Source organism: Chiloscyllium plagiosum, unplaced genomic scaffold (genome assembly GCF_037043375.1).
Source record: "Chiloscyllium plagiosum isolate Xiang-an unplaced genomic scaffold, Cpla_swu_hap1 HiC_scaffold_18, whole genome shotgun sequence".
NCBI classification, from domain to species: Eukaryota; Metazoa; Chordata; class Chondrichthyes; order Orectolobiformes; family Hemiscylliidae; genus Chiloscyllium; species Chiloscyllium plagiosum.
This window is the reverse complement of record NW_028270156.1, coordinates 108,054,490-108,072,952: the sequence shown is the minus strand read 5'-3', so window position 1 is coordinate 108,072,952 and position 18,463 is coordinate 108,054,490.

The window sequence follows — 18,463 nt, the reverse complement described above, 5'->3', positions numbered from 1 at the left end:
GGTCTATAACTACCAGGATTTTCTCCACTGCCCTGCTTGGGTTGGCACTGCTGCCTCACAGCGTCAGAGACCCGGCTTCAATTCCTGCCTCAGCCAACCGTCTGTGTGGAGTTTGCACATTCTCTCTGTGTCTGTGTGGGTTTCCTCCCACAGTCCAAAATGTGCAGGTTAGCTGAATTGGCCATGGTAAATTGCCCATAGTGTTAGGTGAAGGGGTAAATGTAGGGGAATGGGTCTTGGTGGGTTGCTCATCAGAGGGTCGGTGTGGACTTGTTGGGCCAAAGGGCCTGTTTCCACACTGTAAGTAATCTAATCTAAGGGGATAACATTTGCTCTCCTCCAACCTTCTGGCACTATTCCTGTAAACAATCACGACATAAACCTCAAAGCCAACGGCTTGCCAATCTCCTTCCTGGATTCCCAGAGAATCCGAGGGTAAATCCCATTTGGTCTCGGGGACTTATCTATTTTTGGACTTTGCAGAATTGCTAACACCTCCTCCTTCTGCACTTCAATTCAATCTAGTTATGGACTTCACTATCCTGGGTTAAAGACGTTGGCTAATCACCTTACCTGTATCCCTCGTGGTTTTAATCATCGTCCTGCGATTTGTATCATCGAAGGACAATGACGCAAATAGTTCTGCTCGGGTCCATGCCACTACTTTGCCACAATGTTCTGGGATACACTTGTTCAGGACCTAGGGCTTTCTCTACCTTTATGTTTGAAGACCTCCAGCACCACCTCTTCTGTAATGGGGACTCTTTACAAACCATCACTGTTTCTTTAACTGACTTGTCCGCAGTAAGTTCTGACATAAAATGTTCATTTAGGGTCTCACTCATCTCCTGTGGTTCCACACATGGATGGCCTTATTGATCTTTGCTGGGCCCTATTGCCTCTCTAGTTGCTTTTCCTATGTGTGTGCTGTAGAATTTCCTTTCATTCTCCTTAACCTTACCAGCCAAAGCTATCTCATTCCCCGATGTTGCTTTCCAGCTTATCCAGCTTCTCCATTTCTCTCAAATCCTTTAGTATCAGTAACATCTTCGTCAATCCTTTCTCCATTTACAGTTTCAGGAAATTCTTCCTAAAGCAGGAGGATGAGAATTCTATGCAGTACTCCAACTGGGGACCCAGCAATGCCTTGTACAGCCGTATCATGATGTACCAGCTCATGTCCTTAATGCTCTGACCCATGACGGCAAGTGTGCCTAATGTCACTTTCCCCAGCCTGTCCACCTGCGATGCCACTTCCAAGGAACAATGTAACTGTACCCCTTGGTCTCTCTCTGTTCGACAACACTGCCCAAGGCCCGACAATTAACTGATAGTCCTCCCTAGTTTGCCTTAACAAAATCCATCACCTTAATCCAACTCCTTCTTTCATTCCTTGGCCCTCTGGCTCAGTTGTTCGCGATCCCCTTCGATAACTGTATTCCCAGCCCACTATAACCCGTGTTATATACGGACCTTTATCAACAAACTTACTAACAATGACTCCTATGCTCTGACAGAAATATCTTCTGTAAATGATGCATAACAGTGGATGTAGCACTGTTCCTTATGGCACACCGCTAGTCATAGGCCCCCATTCTGCACAACAACCCTCTCCCACCACTGTTTCCTACTTTCAAGCCAATTTTGTATCCAGTTGGCTATCTCTCCCTGATCCCATATGATCTAATCTTACTAACCAGTGTTCCATGCTAAACCCTGTCCAAGGCCTTGCTGTGGTCAGTATCGACACAGTCTCCTGTTCTGTCTTCTTCTATCGTCTTAGTCACGTCTTCAACAAACTCAGGCAACTTTGTGAGACACTACTTGTGTACTTTGCGTTAACTGTCCCTAATCAACCCTTGCCTTTCAAAATGCGCGTAACTCCTGTCCCTCAGAGCCCCCTCCAACACCGTACGCACCACTAACATCAAGCCAATTGGTCTTTTGGTGCCTGGCTTTCCCTCACAGCAGTTTTAAACACTGGCACAACATTAAACACCCTGCAGGCTTCCAGCTCATCACCCGTGGCTGTCACTGATATAAATACCTCTTTAAGGGGCAATTCTTCCTGAGTTTCCCCCACTGTCCTCGGATATACATGATTAGCTCGAGGGATTTGTCTTTTTTTAATTCGTTTTTAAAACACCAGCTCCTTACGTTCTGTTATGCTGAGTCTTTTGAAGACTTTATTTCCCTGACTTCCCCAGATTTTAAGTACTGATGCGAAATTTTCGTCAAGGATCTCACCCATCTTCTGTGGTTCCACACATGAATTATCCCATTGATCGTTAATGGGGCACATTATGTCTCTAGTTAATCTTCTGTCGTTAGTATTCATGTAGAATTCCTTTGGATCTTACTCAGCATTATCAGCCAAAGTTTTCCCAGGTCTCCTGTTTGCCCTACTGCTTTCCCTCTTCAGTGTATTACTGTACCCACAATGTTCTTCGAGGAATCCAGCTGGCCATATATGACATGGACTGCCTTTTTCTTGACCAGACCCTCAATATCCCCAGTCATCCAGAATTTTCTACTTGTAATCAGCATTGTCCTTCACACGAACTGAAATATTATCAACCTGAACTCTCATTTTATTGCTCTTTTGAAAGCTTCGCAACTGCCTGAGGTCCCTTTACCTGCAAATAGTCTCCACAAACAACTGTTAAAAGCTCTTGACCGATACCTTCTGGATTGGGGCAGAACAATGTTGATGGTTCACTTGTGGACCAGGCCTGTCTTTTTCCATAACTGTTTTCAACCTAATACAGTTGTGTCACTTTGACAAAACTATCCCCAACTAATACCTCAGTCCCTTTCCCTACCTTTTTCCCCAAAGGGAGGTCAGGTTTTGCCCCTTTCTCCAGGGGGAGGGTGAACAACCAGTGGTAATTGTGCACATCAGTACCCATGACATAGATACAGTTGGATGGGTTCTGGTCAAGTGAGTATCGGGAGTTAGGTAAGAAGGTAATAAGCAGGGCTACAAGGGTAGTGAGCCCCAGATTACTCCCAGTGCTGCTCACCAGTGAATATTGAAATAGAAAGATAAGCCGGATGGATGAGTGCCTGAGGAGCTGGTGGAGGGGGAAGGGTTTTTATGTCTTGTATCAATGGGATATCTTCTGAGGTAGAGGTGACCTGGACAAGGGGGATGTGTTGGACTTGAACCAGAGGGGCACTAGCAACCTGGGGGTGAAGATTTGCTAGTGTTACCTGGAGGGCTTAATCTAGTTTGCCAGGGGATTGGGATTCTGAAAAAGAGAGAGACCATCGGCCACTCAGAGGAAAATACACCAGCCACCGAGAACAAGTTTCCTATTCAGGATATCCAGGGGCACAGTCAAAAGACTTCTGGTTAAAGGGCATTTATTTCATGAGGCCTGCCTCGTAAGGCAGACGAGGTCAGAACATGGATTGGCTCTGGGGACTGGGATATTACAGCCATAACAGAAACTTGGCTGAGAGAAGGGCAGGACTGGCAGCTCAATGTTCCCAGATACAGAGGGTGCAGGCGTGACAGAAAGACAGTGAGGAGGGGGAGTTGCGCTTTTGATAAGGGAGAACATAACAACAGTGCTCAGAGAGGATACTCCTAAAGAGTCATTTAATGAGGCCATATGGTTAGGAGTTAGAAAGAAGAAGGGGGTGGTCACTTTGTTGGGACTGTATTACAGACTCGCAAATAGCCAGCGGGTATGAGAAGAGCAGATGTGTAGAGAGATTGTAGACAGCTGTAGGAATAAGAGAATAGTATTGATTGGAGATTTTAATTTCCCCTGGATTGACTGGACCACTCAGAGAATAAAAGGCCCATATGGGTTGGAATTTGTCAAATGTTACCAAGAAAGTTTCCTTGATCAATATGTAGACGGTCCTACTCTACACAGGTGGCCCAACATTGGATCTTCCCTGAGAAAACAAAGGTCAGAAAGTGACTGAAGTGTCAGTCGGAGAGCACTTTGGGTCCAGTGACCGCAACTGTCTTAGTTTTAACGTAACTATGGAAAACGATAGGAGAGGTCCACAGGTTAAGGAGCTATGCTGGAACACAGCCAGTTTTGGGGCGATGAAACAGGATCCAGCAGAGGTTGAGCGGGTGAGTCTGTTTGAAGGAAAAGAAACGACTGGAAAATGGGAGGCTTTTAAAAGTGTGAGACTGAAAATCCAGTGTCAGTATGTAACTGTTAGGCTGAAAGGAAAATGGCAGGTTTAGGGATCCCTGGCTGATGAGGGATATTGAGGCTCTGGTCTGGCAAATGAAGATGGTATACATTGGGTTTAAGATTTCCCTATCTACCGAACCTCTTCCAACCCTAAAGACGCAATCAATCTGTGGAGACCCTATAATCTTCTCACTGTCCCGATCCAGTTCCTAAAGGAACTGCGATCTGTGTAGCATGCTCCATCACTACCACCCACCCTGCCAATGTAAGCTCTTCCAGTATTCCCACCTATCTACTCATCTGCATAAACTTTTCCAGCCCTTACACCCCTATCTGTGTGAACATCACCGTCCCCTACAACACTTCCCCACTGTTAAGACGGACCCGGAGGGTCCCGTCTTTGCGTGTTCTTTTGGAAGGAGAGACTCACACTGGCAACTATGATTAGACGCAGACAGAAGTTTATTCACAGAATCCTAACTGATACAACGAATCAACAGGCATGCATTCGTTGGAGAAGGCGTTCTGCCTTCCCGTTCAAAGTTGACACAATTATACTTCGCGCTGCCTGGAGTCCCCGGTCAGTTCGCCTTCCCCATTGGTCCATTCATCTGCGCGCGCTGGGGATCCGTCCTCCTATTGGCTGCATCGAAGTGCCTGTCCAGCTCCTGCTGTGCTTGACAATGGCTCAGCCATCCCTGGGAGCGGTTCCGATCCCGTATTCAATAGTCCATTGTGTCAAGGAATTACTATGCGTCTGACAGGCTAGCCATTTTCAATAGTTTTAGTTTAACTAAATTGTCAATTACACTTATCAACTTTAGACTTAAATAGAGCCATTCACACTCACTAGTTACAGGTTCCGATAGAGCAATTCACACTTGTCTAACAGTTACAGATTCCGATCAGTTTCTTTATTAATCCCAAGTTTCGATGGGGCAATTGATACTGGCTGGTATTTACAGGCTCCAAGATTTAATTAACATTATGCATATCCCTTACAAGCTCCAGCAGTCATGCAATCGCCTGCAGCAGCTCGCTTGGCTGTTGTTAACCATTTCAGGGCTGGAAGTGTCACCCTCCCTAGCCCTACATTAAACACCGCCGTGAAATCTCCCCAACAACCACTTAGGCCAAACTGGAGGAGATTACTAATTCTCCTTTTTCTGTGTAACTGTCTCCAACCAAAATTGTTGTTCTCATCTCCAGGAACATCTGTCCGATTCCACACCCTCCATGTCTAAATAAGCCCAGAACCTAAGCCTTTCGATAACTCTAAACCTGTTCAGTCCCAACTACCCTCCATATGTGTGTTTTTTCTTACAGTCTACACATCCTACATTATCTCTGTAATCCACTCCAATCCCTAAATAGTCCCTGTCTGTGATCTGACCTTTCCTACCAACTTCCTTATCCCTATAAGCTGCTCCATTCCTCCCTCCTCCCCAACTCCACGAACTCCTGCAGGCCCTACAGCTCTCCACATTTTTGTAACCTCCTGTGGGTCTCTGGTCCTCCCTCCCTGTGAAACCACCTCCAGTCCCCACATCCCTCTCAATCTGGGTCCTCTGCTCCAGATCAGACCATTGCTGTCTCTGTAAACACCTCCACCTCTGACAACCTTTCCCATTTGTGTAACCTTGTTCAGAAACCATATTCTCCAGCTTCCTGAATCCTCTTCCTGCCATTGCAGCCAAAACCATGTCTATGTAACATCCGCCAGTGCTTCCCAACTCAGTGTCCTCTTGCAGTCCTAACGAAACACTCAAACTGTGAAACCTCTCATTTCCCTACAATCCTCCCTCCCTCCCTCCAAAAATGCCTTCATCACATGAAACCTCACAATTACTGAAGCCTCCTTTTGGCACTGCAACCCTCCTAATGTCTGCAAAATCCTCGTGTCCTGATATTCCTCCTTATCTCTGTAATTCCCACCACCCTCCAGTGCCCTTCTGGGGAACATGGCAGAGGAGGGACGATTTGTGGAGTCTTGTCTCTGTTACGGAGGTAGAATCCTGGGAATTACAGATTCAGTCTCATGTTTGTTGTGTGCAGAATATTGGCGAGGACTCTAATGACAGGATTTATGACTACTTGGAAAAAAATAGTTAAATTATATATAGTCAGCATGGGTTTGTGAGGGGCAGGTCATGCCTCACAAACGTTATTGAATTCTTTAAGGATTTGACCGAATACGTTGATCGCTCATTCAGAAAAGAAGGATGATTGGGATGTGGAGAAATCTATCTGTCTGGAGACAGGATTGGGTGACCCAGAGAAGACAGAGTGTGGCAGCAGATGGACAGTATTGAGCCTGGAGCTCAGTGACCAGTGGTGTTCTGTAACAGTCGGCTCTGGGACTCTGCTCTTTGTGATTTTTATAAATGACTTGGATGTGGATGTTGGAGAGTGGGTTAGTAAGTTTGCCAATCACATGAAGGTCGGTGGAGTGGTGGGGAATGTGGAGGGCTGTTGTAGGTTGCAATGGGATATTGACAGGACGCAGAGCTGCCCTGGAAGTGGCAGATGGAGTTCAATCTGGAAAAGTGTGAAGTAATTCATTCTGGAAGGTCGAATTTGAATACAGAATAAAGGTTGAAAGTCAGTATATTTAGCAGTGTTGAGGAACAGAGAGATCATGGGATCCATGTCCAGAGATCCCTCAAGTTTCCACGCACGTTGGTAGGGTTGTTCAAAAGGCATATGTTGTGTTGGCTTTCCTAAGCAGCAGGATTGATTTTAAGAGCCGTGACGTTTTACTGCATCTTTATAGCATCTTGGTGAGACCACGCTTGGAATATTGTGTTCAGTTCTGGTCCCCTGCTGTGGTTCTGGTTCTGTTCGCCGAGCTGGAAGTTTTTGTTGCAAACGTTTCGTCCCCTGTCTAGGTGACAGCCTCAGTGCTTGGAAGCCTCCTGTGAAGCGCTTCTGTGGTGTTTCCTCCGGCATTTATAGTGCCCTGTCCCTGCCGCTTCCGGTTGTCAGTTTCAGCTGTCCGCTGTAGTGACCGGTATATTGGGTCCAGGTCGATGTGTTTGTTGATGGAGCTTGTGGATGTGTGCCATGCTTCTAGGAATTCCCTGGCTGTTCTTTGTTTGGCTTGCCCTATAATGGTAGTGTTGTCCCAGTCAAATTCATGTTGCTTGTCGTCTGCGTGTGTGGCTACTAGGGATAGCTGGTCGTGTCATTTCGTGGCTAGTTGATGTTCGTGGATGCGGATCGTTAGCTGTCTTCCTGTTTGTCCTATGTAGTGTTTTGTGCAGTCCTTGGATGGGATTTTGTACACTACATTAGTTTTGCTCATGCTGGGTATCGGGTCCTTCGTTCTGGTGAGTTGTTGTCTGAGTGTGGCTGTTGGTTTGTGTGCTGTTATAAGTCTAAGTGGTCACAGTGACGCAAAGTTTAGAACAAACAGTCTTACCACAACTTCAACCCAAACTCTGGGTCAGATACGTGGATGATACCTTTGTAATCATTAAAAACACGGAAATAGAGAAAACACATCGGATCATCAACGCCACACTCACAGGAATCCGATTCATGAGAGAGGAAGAAAAGGACAACCAACTCCCATTCCTAGACGTGAGGGTACAGAGAACACCAACTGGAGAATTCACCTCTAAGGTACACAAGAAAGCCACACACACAGACCAAGTCCTTAACTATGAAAGCAACCATCCCAATACACACAAACGAAGTTGCATCAATACACGATTCAAAAGGGCCACAACACACTGCAGCACACCAGAACTGCACAAAGAGGAAGAGGAACACCTATACAAGGTATTCGCCAAAAACAGATATCCTCGCAATTTCATCAACAGATGCCTAAGGGAAAGACAACAGAACGAGGGCATGCCGCAACCCAAAGGACTAGCCACACTACCATACATCAAGAACATTTCTGAAATGACAGCCAGACTACTGTCACCACTAGGACTTATAACAGCACACAAACCAACAGCTGCACTCAGACAACAACTCACCAGAACGAAGGACCCGATACCCAGCATGAGCAATACTAATGTAGTGTACAAAATCCCATGCAAGGACTGCACAAAACACTACATAGGACAAACAGGAAGACAGCTAACGATCCGCATCCAGGAACATCAACTAGCCACGAAACGACACGACCAGCTACCCCTAGTAGCCACACACGCAGACGACAAGCAACATGAATTTGACTGGGACAACACTACCATTATCGGGCAAGCCAAACAAAGAACAGCCAGGGAATTCCGAGAAGCATGGCACTCATCCACAAGCTCCGTCAACAAACACATCGACCTGGACCCAATATACCGGCCACTACAGTGGACAGCTGAAACTGACAACCGGAAGCGGCAGGGACAGGCCACTATAAATGCCGGAGGAAACACCACAGAAGCGCTTCACAGGAGGCTCCCAAGCACTGAGGCTGTCACCTAGACAGGGGACGAAACGTTTGCAACAAAAGCTTCCAGCTCGGAGAACAGAACCACAGCATCGAGCACCCGAGCTACAAATCTTCTCACAAACTTTGGTCCCCTATTTACAGGAAGGATGTGCAAGTTTTAGAGAGCGTACACAGGAGGTTTACCAGGATGCTGCCTGGAATGGAGGGCATTTCTTGTGAAGAAAGTTTGAGGGAGCTAAGGGTTTTCTCATTGGACTGAAGGAGTGGCGGGTCGACCTGGTAGAGGTGAACAAGGTGATGAGAGGCACAGAGAGTGTGAATAGTGAGAGACTTTTCCTCCTATGGCATAAATGGCTATTGTAAGTGGATGTAATTTTAAGGTGAATGGAGAATGGATAAGAGGATAGAGAATGGTAGGTGGTTGGAATGCACTGCCAATGGTGGTAGTAAAATTAGATACTTTCGCAACATTTAATAGATTCTTGGACAGACACATGGATAATAGTAAAATGAAGGGTATGTCGGTTAGTTTGATCTGACAGTTGGAAAAAAGGTTGGCATGAAATCATGGCCGACGGTTCTTGGGCTGCTCTTCGTTCTGTGTTCGTTCTGGTAAACTAGGTAATAAACACAGATCAGTATAAAAAGAGTATGGCATTCAGGAGGAGCTCGTGAACTGGATCCAAAATTGGCTTGATGGTCGGAGACACAGAATGATCGGTGACATGTGGTTTTTCTCACTGGAGACATGTGATCAGCGATGGAGTGGGTCCACTGTTGTTTGTCATCTGGATAAATGGATTGGATGGGAATATTGGTTTCCTGGTAGGTTAACTTCTTGGGTGTCACTGACATTGGTGGTAAAGTGGTTAGTGGAGAAGATTATATATGATACAACAAGATTAACAGTACTGCTGGGATAGTGGGCATAAAGAATAGCAGATGGTGAGTTTAATTCGATAAATGTGAGGTGTTCCATTTTGCTGAAACAAACCAGGGTGGGACTTGTACAGTTAATTTTCGGGCCCTGGGTAGTGTTGTCAGTCAGAGACCCAGGGATGCACGTACACAGTTCTTTGAATGTAGTGCCACAGGTAGACAGGCTGGTGAAGCAGGCGTTTGGGATGGTTTGGGATGGGAGCATTGAGAGTAGGAGTTCGGATGTCATGGTGTATCTGTAAAGGACATTGGTGCATCTATAATAAAGAACATTGTTGACCAGTAGGAAGAACTCATCTGGTTCACTTATGTCCTTCAGGGTGGCACAGTGGTTAGCACTGCTGCCTCACAGCGCCAGAGACCCGGGTTCAATTCCCGCCTCAGGCGACTGACTGTGTGGAGTTTGCACGTTCTCCCCGTGTCTGCGTGGGTTTCCTCCGGGTGCTCCCACAGTCCAAAGATGTGCAGGTCAGGTGAATTGGCCATTCTAAATTGCCCATAGTGTTAGGTAAGGTATACATGTAGGGGTATGGATGGGTTGCGCTTGTTGGGCCGTAGGGCCTGTTTCCACACTGGAAGTAATCTAATCTTAGACATCTGACATTCTAACCTGGTCTGGCCGACAGACCCACAGCAATGTGGCTAACTCTGAGCTGCCTCTGGGTAATTAGCAGAGGGGTCAAAGAATGTTGTTCCAGGCAGTGACACCCACATCCAATGAATAAATAAAAATACATATGTCCCTCCATACCTCTGCAAGCCCCTCCAGCTGCAGAAATCCTTCCTGGCTTTGTAACACTCTCACCACCTTCACCTCTCCTTGTTCCTATCGTGTCAATGAACCCTGACCGTGGCTCCCCTTCCCACGGTCCTCCTCCTGCGAGCCGACCCATTGCAATCCATTAACATTTACTCAAAAACACTCTGACTTCAGGATTTTAAGTACTTTTTGGTGATCTTCTCAGCCTCATAATCTAGTATGATCCCTTTTGTCCTGAGTGACGGATCAGTGGGAATTTCTGGCTGAGGGTTTTTACTGTTTCAATTGAATGTCCTTTTGTTGAGTATTTTGCATTGTCCCTTCAAATGTTTTCCGCTCTTCATTTACAGGCACATATTTCATCTGTTTAGCCTGTTTACCTTGGTCAGTTCTCCTCTCAAACTCATGTCATTGGCTATATTTGTTTCTAGTTGTAGCTTGTCCTTTCTGTGATTGACTTTAAAACTTTATATTTATTTAAACTGCACTTTATCACAATTTCCCGAAGGATCTCTGCAGGTGACATTACTCATTCACTAAGTTTCATTACACGGTCGCTCTGCGATAGTAATGTCCCTTAACAGTTACACAATGTGTTTTTCAAAGAAACACTGAAAAAAAAATAACCGAACTCCTCTTCCAATATCAATGTTGTGTGTGTGATTGTCCCAGATTATACAAATACTGAAGTTTTCCAAAGTTATCACAATGCTTTTGTTAAAAAATTCCAGTGAGTTCCTGTGTAATGCAGTGATGAGCAATGAAATGCTGTTCGGTGGCTAAAACTGTTCTGCTGCTTGTGTCCTTGGCAAGTAGTAGCCAGAATTTACATTCAGACTGACTCTACTTCATGATCTGCGGCCAAATGCTTTCTCTATAATGCCTTTGTTATCCATTATTGTTCGCGTTGCCCATTTTGCCTGAGTTTGCACAAGATTACGAACCACTGAATATTTTTGTTCACCCTGTATCCATGTGTCCCTGGTGTCTAAATATCTTTTATCTCTGTGTCACAAATCCATCGAACTTATTGCAGCAACATTGTCCATTCAAAAAAAAAATGATATACTCTCTTCCACAATTTTCTGTCACAAATCTATTTGCTGATGTACAACTTTAGTTAAACTCTGTCCCATCCTGTTCCTTTCTGCTTGTCTTCAGCCACATTCCCATGCTGTTCCATTGCTTCACCTTTTCCCTTTGAATTTGGAAAGCTCCTTTCACCTGCATCCTCTCTGTCAGTTTAATGCCCTGTCCATAAACCTACCGACATGATTGGCCAGGACACTGGTCCCAGCACAGTTCCAGGGGGACCATCCTAATAGATTTTTTTTAAATCAGGTATGGGATGTGTGAGTCTCTGGCTGACCAGCCTTTCTTGCCCAGTCCCAGAAGCCCTTGAACTGAGTAGCTTGCTCGGCCATTTCAGAGGGTCATTGAGAGGCAAACACTTTGCTCTGGGGATGTTGTGCAGACCACGTGAGAATGGGCAGATGTCCTTCTCGAAAGTACAAGTGTTTGGATTTGTTGCACATCAGTACTGGTTTCATACATATTTGTGGATTGTTAATTACTATTTTTAAAATTATTGATTTAAAATGTCTCCTTTTCAGATGGTGGAATTCAATCCTGCCTCCCCTGAACATTAGCTGAGGTTTTGGATACATTCTCAAGCAATAATACCACTTGGCCATTACTTCACCTGCTCACTGGATGCTCATCCCTGAGCACTGATACCAGGGCATCATGAAGCTAAACCCATTCTTCCAACATGACTGTGTGATCCTGACATCTTCCAGCATTCTGGGACTATCACTTAATATCGCTCCATTTTACAGATCTCTGTGGAACTCAGTGTCATCCTTCATGTGTAACTCTTACTGCATCTGTTTAATTTCCCATTCTGTCTATTTCTCTGTTTCCTGCAGGTACTCAGGAAAGTCCTGACTCAATAGCCTTCCCAGCTGCTGGGTGGATCGTCCATCACCACATTGAACGCAGTTGGTCTGCCAGAGAGAGACAAAGGGAAAGGAGAACTGGAGCCTTCAATAAATCCTGTAGGTAAGGTCACCCACAGTGCACAGAGCAAAGAACAATGAGAGGACTCCAAACATCTGTTAACACAACATGACATAGATACAGTGCTGGAGGGGAGCACAGTACACACACACACACCCCAGGCTCAATCACCACCCCAATGTAAGTTCTGTTATATTAAAACTCACTACTCTACAACAGTGTATCTATGGCATGTATTGTGGTCCAGTGTCTTCAATAATTTTTAATTCCTATAACAGATCCTATCGCTCTAACCTCCTCCCTTCCCGATAGTCCCTCCACACATTTGAAATGTACTGCATTCCAGACTACCATCCCTATCCCTGTAAATTGCTTCAGTGTCTACAACATGCCTTATCTCCGTAGTCTCCTCCTCCAATAAGGTAAAAACAAGGACTGCAGATGCTGGAAACCAGAGTCTAGATTAGAGTGGTGCTGGAAAAGCACGGCAGGTCTGGCAGCATCCGAGGAGCAGGCAAATCGATGTTTCGGGCAAAAGCCCTTCATCAAGAACAGAGGCCGGGAGCCTACAGAGTTAGGAGATAAATGAGAGGGGCGTGGGGATGGGGAGAAAGTAGCATAGAGTACAATAGGTGAATGGGGTGGGGAAGAAGGTGATAGGTCAGAGTGGAGGATGGGGGGAGGTAGCAAAGAGTACAATGGCTGAATGGGGGTGGGGATGGGGGTGATAGGTCAGAGACGAGGGTGGAATGGATAGGTGGGAAGGGAGATTGGCCATTAGGACAGGTCATGAGGGCGGTGCTGAGCTGGAAGGCTGGAGGTGGTGTGAGATGGGGGAAGGGGAAATGAGGAAACTGGTGAAGTCCACATTGATGCCCTGGGGTTGAACTGTTCTGAGGCGGAAGTTGAGGCGTTCTTACTCCAGGCGTCGGGTGGTGAGGAAGTGGCGATGGAGGAAGCCCAGGACCTGCATGTCCTCGGCAGATTGGGAGGGGGAGTTGAAATTTTGGGTCACAGGCGGTGGGGTTGATTGGTGCGGGTGTACCAGAGATGTTTCCTCAAGTGCTCTGCTAGGAGGTGTCCAGTCTCGCCAATGTAGAGGAGACCGCATCCGGAGCAACGGATACAATAAATGATATTGGTCGATGTGCAGGTAAAACCTTGGATGTGCAAGGCTCTATTGGGGCCTTGGATGGTGGTGAGGGGAGAGGTGTGGGCACAGGTTTTGGAATTCCTGCAGTGGCAGGAGAAGGTGCCAGGAAGGGAGGGTGGGCTTTTGGGGGGCTTGGAATTGACCAGATAGTCACGGAGGGAACGGTCTTTGCGGAAGTCGGAAAGGGGTGGGTAGGGAAATATATCCCTGGTGTTGGGGTCCGTTTGGAGATGGCGGAAATGGCGGCGGATGGTTTGGTTTATGCGAAGGTTGGTAGGGTGGAAGGCGAGCACCAGGGGCGTTCTGTCCTTCTTACGGTTGAAGGGCTTGGGTTTGAAGGCGGAGATGCAGGATGTGGACGAGATGCGTTGGAGGGCATATTTTACCACGTGGGAAGGGAAATTCCGATCTCTAAAGAAGGAGGCTATCTGGTGTGTTCTGTGGTAGAACTGGCCCACCTGGGAGCAGGTACAGTGGAGTCGGAGGAATTGGGAATAGGGGTTGGGAATTTTGCAGGCGGTAGGCTGGAAATATATGTAATCTAGGTAGCTGTGGGAGTCGGTAGGTTTGTAAAAAATGTCGGTGTCAAGTCGGTTGTCATTAATGGGGATGGAGAGGTCCAGGAAGGGGAGGGAGGTGTCAGAGATGGTCCAGGTAAATTTAAGGTCAGGGTGGAATGTGTTGGTGAAGTTGATGAATTGCTCAAACGTCTCGAGGCAGCACGAGGTGGTGCCAATGCAGTCATCAATGTTGCGGAGGAAGACGTGGGGAGTGGTGCCATTGTAACTACGGTAGATGGACTTAGCCAACAAAGAGACAGGCTTAGCTGGGGCCCATACGGGTACCCATGGCTACCCCTTTGGTCTGGAGGAAGTGGGAGGATTTGAAGGAAAAATTGTTAAGGGTGAGGACAAGTTCAGCCAACCGAATGAGAGTAGCTGTGCAAGGGTACTATTGTGAACGTCGGGAGAATAAGAAATGGAAGGCTTGGAGGTCCTGGCCATGGTGGATGGAGGTGTAGAGGGATTGGATATCCATGGTGAAGATGAGGCATTGGGGGCCAGGGAAATGGATGTCTTGGAGGAGTGGAGGGTGTGAGTGGTGTCCCGAACGAATGTGGATAGTTCCTGGACTGGGGATAGGACAATGTCGAGGTAGGCAGACATGAGTTTGGTGGGGTAGGAGCATGCTGAGACAATGTGTCGGTCAGGCTTGTGGATCGTGGGAAGGAGGGAGAATCGGGCAGTGTGGGATCCCGGACAATGAGGTTGGAAGCTGTGGGTGGGAGATCTCCTCCTGAGGTGATGAGGTTTTGTATGCTCTGGGAGATGACGGTTTGGTGATGGGTGGTGGGTCATGGTAGAGGGGGTGGTAGGAGGAGGTGTCTTTGAGTTGGCATCATGGCTTCAGCGCTGTAGAGGTCAGTGCACCAGACTACCACTGCACCCCCTTTATCTGCTGGTTTGATGGTGAGGTCAGTATTGGAGCAGAGGAAGTGGAGGGCTGCACGTTGTGAGGGTGAGAGGTTGGAGTGGGGGAGGGGGTAGATAGGTTGAGGCGGTTAATGTCTCGGTGGAAGTTGGAAATGAAGAAATCGAAGGCAGGGAATAGGCCAGCGCGGGGTGTCCAGGTGGATAGAGTGTGCTGGAGGTGGGCGAAGGGCTCCTCAGAAAATAGGCGGGAGTCTTCATTGTACAAGTAAGCTCTGTGGCGGAGGTGGTTTAAGAAGTGTTCGATGTCACGGCGTGTATTAAATTCATTGATGTGTGGACAGAGGGGGATAAAGGTGAGTCCTTTGCTGAGGACTGATCATTCGTCCTCATTGAGGGGGAGGTCGGGGGAATGGTGAAAACTCTGCAGGACTGGGAGCTGGGATCAGGCGTCGGTGTGGAGCTGGAGGAGGCGACGGAGCCTGTAACTGGAGTGGGTGTAGTGTTGGGGGAATGGGGATGGAGTCATGAGCAGGGGTGGTGTTCCCCTCAGGGTTCTGGGGGCAGCGATGGTGACGGTGGGACCGGGGGGGGGTGTCAGCAGAATGCAGGTGAGTGGCGTTGGTGGGGGCGGAAGTGGTGGCAAACACGGTAGCGGGGGGTGGGGCGGGGGGTGTGCAAGTCACTGAGTGTGTGGTATCAGCGATGATGTGAGGGGTGGAAGTGATGTCACTTGTGGTGTATGAGAAATTGTGAAGGGCAGAAATGGCACTTACTTTATTTTAACCAATAATTTCCTGTCACAAATCTGTTTGACAATGTTGTATTTTAATTAAACTCAGTCCCTTACTGTTTCTTTCTTTTGGTCTTCATTCACATCTCCATGGTGTTTCAATATTTCAATCTTTCTCTTTGGACTTGGGAATTTCCATTCACCTGAGACCTGTCCCCCTTCTCATCTGTGTCCGTTTACAGCACACTGCATAATCCTGGTACCAGAGGAGCCTATCCCAATAAAATAGAACAGTCCTCCCTGAGTACTGGTAGCAGTGCTCACTAGTCAGAACCACTTCTGATGATACCATTGTGTGATCCTGATACATTCCTGCACTCTGCTGATATCGCTTTCCCTCTCCATGTGATATCCCTCACTGTGTGAGTCTAATTGCAGTCTCTATCAGTGTCTCTCACTCTTGCAGCTACTCCAGATCCTGAGCCAAAAACATTTTCCACTCCAGAGGGAAGCAAATGCACAGGCCATGAATGGAGACTGGGAATTTCCAGACCTCTGTGGGACTCAGTGCCATTCTCCATGTGTAACCTTCATTGCATCATTGTAATTTCCCATTCTGTCTATTTCTCTGTCTCCTGTAGATATTCCTCATGTCCCTGACTCAGCAGAATTCCCAATTCCTGTCTCGTTCATCACCGCATTGAAGACAGTTGGTCAGCCAGAGAGAGATGGAGAGTGAGATCTGGAGCCTTCAGTAAATCCTGCAGCCGGTAAGATCACTCACAGTAAACAGCACAGGGAGGAGTTCATGGACTTTAATTCAGACCCTGAGGGCATGATGTAAGAACAATGCTGGGCAAGGAACATGAGAAAATTCTCAGGCTTCATTATCACCATCTTGTCTAAATTTATCTATTCCACAGATCCCTCCCTATGTCTGTCAGTTTCTCCATTGTCTGTTTCATCGATACCACTTCCCCTATCTCTATCAGCCCCTACAATCCTGCTTATCCGTGTAAGCTCCTCATATCAGTAAAACTCTCCAAGTTTCTGCCTTTGCCTTTAATCCCGGGTTCTGTCACATCTCTCCTTAACTGTGAAAAACAACTCTTCAGTTCCTTAAGCCATCCTGGTCAGTGTAGTCCTTTCCAGACCTGAAAAATCTCCCTGTCTTTGTGACTATTTTGAACTCCTGCTACCTTCATGATCTCTGTAACGTTCCCGTCACGACAACAAAAAAGCTCTGTACCTTAGTAACCTCCTCCAGCTGTTAGACTCCTCCTTGTCTCTGGACAAGGTGCAGAGTGACCCTGTTTCTCTCTTAAAATGGTTCCTGCATTTTTAATGATAACTATGAACTCTTCCTGTCTCTAAAACGCACTCAGTCTCTGTAAACTCTGCTGGTCCCGATTGATGTAATTTCCTTCGGTAACTACAAACTTTTATACCTTTAATCTCCTCCAGACGCGACCACACAGTTTATTTCTATAACCTCTATGAGTGATAGAGTCATAGAGACGTACAGCACGGAAACAGACCCTTCAGTCCAACTCGTCCATGCCAACCAGATATCCCAACCCAATCTAGTCCCACCTGACAGAACCCGACCCATATTCCTGCAAACCCTCCCCATTCATAAACCGATCCAAATGCCTCTTAAATGTTGCAATTGTACCATCCTCCGTCACATCCTCTGGCAGCTCGTTCCATATACGTACCACCCTCTGCGTGAAAAAGTTGCCCCTTAGGTCTCTTTTATATCTTTCCCCTCTCAACCTAAACCTATGCCCTCGAGGTCTGGACTCTCTGACCACAGGGAAAATACTTTGTCTATTTATCCTATCCTATCCATGCCCGTTATAATATTGTAGACCTCTGTAAGGTCACCCCTCAGCCTCCGAAGCTCCAGGGAAAACCGCCCCAGCCTGTTCAGCCTCTCCCTGTAGCTCAAATCCTCGAATCCTGACAACAACCTTATAAATCTTTACTGAACCCTTTCAAGTTTCACAACAATTCTACCGATAGGAAAGAGACCGGAATTGCACAAAATATTCCATCAGTTGCCAAACGAATGTCCTGTACAGCCGCAACATGACCTCCCATCTCTTGTACTGAATACTCTGACCAATAAAGGAAAGCATACCAAACGCCTTCTTCACTATCCTATCTACCTGCGACTCTACTTTCAAGGAGCTATGAACTTGCACTCCAAGGTCTCTTTGGTCAGCAACACTCCCTAGGACCTTACCATTAAGTGTATAAGTCCTGCTAAGACTTACTTTCCCAAAATGCAGCACATCGCATTTATCTGAATTAAACTCCATCTGCTAGTTAGCCCATTGTCCCATCTGGTCCAGATCCTGTTGTAATCCTCTTCGCTGTCCACTACACCTCCAATTTTGGTGTCATCTGCAAACTTACTAACTATACCTCTTATGCACGCATCCAAATCATTTATGTAAATTTAAAAATGTAGAGGGCCCAGCACTGATCCTTGTGGCACTGCACTGGTCACAGGCCTCCAGTCTGAAAAGCAACCCTCCACCACTACCCTCTATCTTCGACCTTTGAGCCAGTTCTGTATCCAAATGGCTAGTTCTCCCTGTATTCCATGAGATCTAACCTTGCTAAGCAGCCTCCCATGGGGAACCTTGTCGAATGCCTCACTGAAGTCCATATAGATCACATCTATCACTCTGCCCTCTTCAATATTCTTTGTTACTTCTTCAAAAAACTCAATCAAGTTTATGAGACATGATTTCCCACGCACAAAGCCATGTCGACTATTCCGAATCAGTCCTTGCCTTTCCAAATACATGTGCATCTTGTCCCTCAGGATTCCCTCCAACAACTTGCCCACCACTGAG